The 5,184-nt window shown below is 36.5% G+C and overlaps 1 long non-coding RNA gene across 1 annotated transcript in view; it reads right to left on the bottom strand.

Annotated features, from left to right (window-relative positions):
• Positions 1-5,033, bottom strand: part of LOC107725988 (uncharacterized) — a 20,570-nt gene extending 15,537 nt beyond the window's left edge. Inside the window, exons 1-2 of the long non-coding RNA XR_001638199.1 lie at positions 4,846-5,033; positions 831-835 (exon numbers count right to left, since the gene is read on the bottom strand). This is a non-coding gene — a long non-coding RNA (uncharacterized LOC107725988). The remainder of the gene's footprint in view (positions 1-830; positions 836-4,845) is intronic.
• Positions 5,034-5,184: the final 151 nt, after the last annotated feature.

Genomic DNA, 5,184 nt, shown 5'->3' with positions numbered 1-5,184 from the left:
CATAATTGATGGATATCTAAAATATAAAAATACGGAAAAGCCTAAAACAGGCCCGATTATAATTTGCGTTTTATTTTATAATTCCATACAATTAAAAAACAAAACACAAATTATAATGGCATAGCCTATATGTAAAACTTTGTCCTATAATTGTATAGCTGCTTTTTCTGATTTTTATGTTGCTCTGTTCTGAATACCTTCAAATTTAAAGGATTTGCTGCAACGCAATTTTGTCTGATATGTGAATTATTTATTAGCCTTTTTTTTTTTACCCATGCAGCAAATGCTTTAAAAACAGCTTTAAAATTACTTTATTGCATTCTAGACGTTTTTATAGTAATTTTCACTATAAATTTTACGGTTAGCTTGAATGTAAACATTGTCATGAATTCGTTGTATTCCCATTTGTGAAATAGCCAACAAATTCATTGTTGTAGGCTAACCCGATCTCATGAAAGTGCGTAGTATAGCACGATTTTCTGCTTCTATTTGGCGTAATATGGGACACACAGGCTGGCCTATGATAACTGCTGAAATGTTTGCGGGGCTAATCTCAGATCAGTCTGAGCGCTCACAGTGCGTACAGCCGTACACCTGCAGGCACCACAGACTCGGACGGTTGTCGTGGTAATAAACACCGTAAACAACAACCGTTCGCGTGTCCGCGCTTAATGCGCATATCCTATATGAAAAGCATTTTAGGGGGCCCTTGGCTTTTGGGGGCCCAAGGCGGTCGCCTACCTTTGCCTAATGGGTAAGTCCGCCCCTGGTAATGACTGACCTTAACATTACATTTTGTCATTATTCACTTACCCTGTTTTTGGATTAACTGCTCCTTTAAAGCTTCTCAATTTGTTGTCAAAGAAACCCCAGCAATCTCAAGTTTCAGAGTGTCATAAGAGATCTTAACAATGTCTCAAACTGCCAATATATCAAAGTCTGCAATCAAACGATTTCGATATAATTTCTCATCAAATTCTCTCCCATTATCCACACTGATTTCATTGCTCTTTACAATTACAATATCTCAGCAGCTGTGTCATTTCTGTCTATTTTTATTTCTCCAGCGTAACTCTATGAGAAACAGCTGAGAAAGTTGTTAGAAGTCCAATTTTTTTTCCTTCTGTCTGGTTTTCCTCCATGATGTCAGGTTTGATATTATCAAATCGCCGTCTGAACACAGAGGCTATGGTCTGAGGAGAATGTATGACCGGTATCGTTTTCTCATCAAGCTCGGCAGAGACACTGGGACATACAGAGGAATGAAAACAGACTGGGTCTAGAGGGTCCACTGGTTCCAGCTCATTTGGCCACATATAGAAGTCCTGCACCTCTTTGCTTCTATATGGCTTCAAGGTTAACAAGCTGTCTGGAGCCATTCTGTCTGCTGCCCGCCGTACCTGAAGCTTTGTACAAAGCGGCTCTCTGGGAGATAGAAACTCGATAAGAGTTTCAGTCATATATGACCAAAAGCAACCTTTCATGAGAAATAGACTTAAAAATTTATGTGGCTCTTCAGTTAGAATAGCTGTGTTTGATTTTGCAAACTGTGAAATGTTTTATTAAACACAGCTCATGAAGCAACTGCACTTTCCACAAATTCAGTGCAGTTTGGTGTCCCATTACCTTTAAAACCGTTAGAGGCACAAATCCCATGTTTTTTTGAAGCGAGAACTATTTTATGGTTTAGACTATTGTCATTGGTTTATGTCAGTTGAGGTATGGCTAAAGTTGGGCATGTTACCTAATTTCTTGTATGTGTATTTATATGTGTAATATTTCTAATTTTTTCTTGCCATAATAAGTACTGAACATGATTCAAAATATTAACAAGATCAATATAAATCATAAAACAACGTCACATGTACATATTTTCTGAAAGTTGAGTCATTTTAACTGAACATTTACGGAAATTTTTTTTTACCCTTTTTGTGGAAAATGCCAATGTTATTTGAGAGTGCTCGGTCTTGACTATACATTTGGCAGCCTTTTGTCTCTTTGAAATCAAAAGAGCCTCAAGAACGTTTTCTAGATATGATATTAATGAGGGTTGATGGATGTTTAATATCTCTGTCCAGTCCACTTCTTGTTGTGAAAGATGGCACAGTTGTCATGACGATGGAACAACAGAAAGAAACCGATGCTCAAATGTTGTGCCAGAGACGCTGATGTGATATTTCATTTATATTTGACTCAAAGTTTGTGGTTTGCTTGATCAAAGTAAGACGGTTGTTTTATGTGAAAGGAATGGAAGAATTTGGTTATTACGTAAATGCCAAAACAAAAAGAGAAAGTGAGATAGAAGAACAGAGAAAGAGGCCCTTAGGACATGAAAATGTGGTAGGACAAGAGGAGAGGTGAGACAACATTGATAGGGGCATTAAACGGCTGAAGAACAGATGCATGCAGTTATGTCAACACATTCATCACTGATTAATATCATTGCCATAACAAGAACAAGCTGTCCTGACCACCAGACAGTTCAAAGCATTAAAGCACTCTACTTGACATCAGCAGTAATTTATTATATGCTTTGTTTTAAATAATACTATGCTTTAAGAATGTGAAAAATACTGAGCAAATCATGTTATATCTGTTTTGCATTTTTCACATAAGAGCCTGTTACCACATAATTTCCCCATTACAAAGGAAACAGGATCTTCATGCTCTCACTTTGCTGCAGTATAGTTCTGTGTTGTTTGGACACAATCCTTCTTAGTGTTCGACGGTTTTCGCCCACTATTCTTCTTCGCAGATGAAGTGTTGCCATGCTTTGTGTATCACAAGTCCTTAAATTTGCGACTCGAGTCAAGTCATGTGACTCGAGTCCCCCACCTCTGAGTGTACGCAGTCATAATCGTAAAGACTGTTGTTCTTAAAACAGCAGTTGTCAAAGGTGCACTAAGCAATATTTGAAAAACGCTTTTGACCTCAGTGTCAGGCCGAGTCACAAATCAGCTGTAAGGTGCGTGTCTAGTAATGATAGGGAGAAGAGAGCACTCAGTGAGTGCACGGTACAGATATTAGCAGATCAACTATAGATAGCGAGAGATGGCAGATTAACAAAGAGGAAAAATTTGGAGGAACAAAACATTAAAAAGAAAGGTTACGATCAGGCAAAAGGTATACTTGAGTAAAGGTTGCAGCAGCTTTCTAGCGGTGGAGAGAACTCAAGGAGCGGGAAGGACGCGAGGTTGCTATGTTACTTCTTGATAGGTGAGCTACGTTGATTTTGCTTTGTTTCAAACAACTAATCTGTGTTGGCTTTTGCTTGAATATGTAGCAGCCGGCAGGCATAGCAGATTCCGCCATCGTCACTGCCAGGGTTGTGTACACCCTCTCATTAGCATGTTGTGCAGAGGAAAAATAAATGCGGAACTACATTCAGAAATAAATGAGTGATCAAAGGAAAATAGTTAGGATGAGTTTAGCATTTCCTTAAACATTTTCCATTTGCCCACCAATTTATTTTATTTATTTGCCTACTTTTAATCACATGTTTAATTATTTCTATATGTATTTAAACAAGAATTTGTGTATTTATACACACATTTATTTATTTATTTGCGTATTTATTTATTTATTTGTGTATTTATTTATTTATTGTTTTTGCAGGTTTCGTCCTCCATAGTTTGAGGGCTGTTGGAGACAATTAATAATTTTAATTATTATGTATTCATTGTTTAATGATATCTATTTGAATTATTATTTACGTACTCTGTTTACTTTTTATTCTATTTTTAATTTTTACTATTTATTTTTATTTTTAAGCAAGGAGACTTTGATAAATAAAATCAAATAAAATAAATAGTGCACTCTTAAAGAGTCCTTAGAGTGCACTATTTATTTTATCAAAATGTAATCTCCCTACTTAAAAACAGAAATAAACAAATTAGCAAATTAATAAAATAAGTCAACTAGAAAAAAATGGAACAATAAATAAATAAAATAATAATTAAAATGATTAATTATTTCATGCATTACATATAATGAGATGAGAAGACAGCATGTTAGAAAATGGATCCCAATACCACAATCCCTATCTTCCTTAACCTGAATACATGTGATGAAAGCATTAGAGAGCATGTCAAGCCCGCACATGAACATTATGATGGCAATCAGATGTGGACTGAGATACGTCTCCGAGCAATAAGGGACTTTAAAATGAAAAAGAGCAGGAATGTGCGTGGAAGGATCCCTTCCTGGTGACGCGACACCAAAATGGTGACCCGCAAAAATATCAGCAGATCGCAGTGACCTTGCTCATGTTTAATCTATACTCCTTATGTGAATGATACTTCTTAAGTATTCAGATAATAAAATAGAGGCTTTCCTTGTCTGGGTCAAGTTGTGGGATAACCGGACCTGATTCTTTGTGACCTGATATCAAGACCCTTATCAGAGCTCTGTATCATGAGAGAGCTCAACCCTGTTATCATAAGCTCTGTTTGAAATCACAAACAAACTGCAGGAGGAGGCCAAAGACAACACAGAGAGGCAAGATGAAACAAGGAATCTCCTAGAGATAAAAAAAAACAACTGCAGGCAGCAATGTCCTCCAGGGGTCAGGGCCAAAGTTCAAAACTCTATGTGTATGTTAGGATTCAGGAAAGAGAAATCACTGTGGAAGCCATTAATCACAGGTGCAATGGATCCAGAGAAAATACCTTTAAAAAATCCAAAAAATGACAAAGGATTATTTAGAAGAAAAAATCAATCTCCATACAGTAAAATTTAAGAAAGAACAATTTAATTTTAAATTGTATTTTTAAAGTTCAATCACCCTACTTAAAAATAAAAATAAAGAGAAACAAGAAAAATAGAATAAAACATAAAAAAGATTACAGAGGCGTCATGCCCGTTCAAAGTAGATTTTTGAGCCAAGTGGATTTTGAATGCAGCTTCCAAAAGATAAAAAATAGCCGATTAATATTTTCTATATTTAATACAATTACACCGGCGTGATTAGAACGCTCAGTGCACCATATCATCAGCTGTTAAATTCAAATCTGCTTTCGCTGGCTGGCGCTGAGCCAGATACATGCGTTTTTACAGCACTGCGCATTAACCAATCACACACGATGCTGTTGAGCTTATGAATGCAATGACCAATCAGAGGCGTTCAGATGAGTCATCGCTAAAATGCGGTGTTTTCTTCACTCGCTCGCTGACTGAATAAGCTAC

Source organism: Sinocyclocheilus rhinocerous, unplaced genomic scaffold (genome assembly GCF_001515625.1).
Source record: "Sinocyclocheilus rhinocerous isolate Xijiao unplaced genomic scaffold, SAMN03320098_v1.1 scaffold1004, whole genome shotgun sequence".
NCBI classification, from domain to species: Eukaryota; Metazoa; Chordata; class Actinopteri; order Cypriniformes; family Cyprinidae; genus Sinocyclocheilus; species Sinocyclocheilus rhinocerous.
The sequence above is the reverse complement of the archived record's forward strand: the minus strand, read 5'-3'. Positions and strand labels throughout refer to the sequence as shown.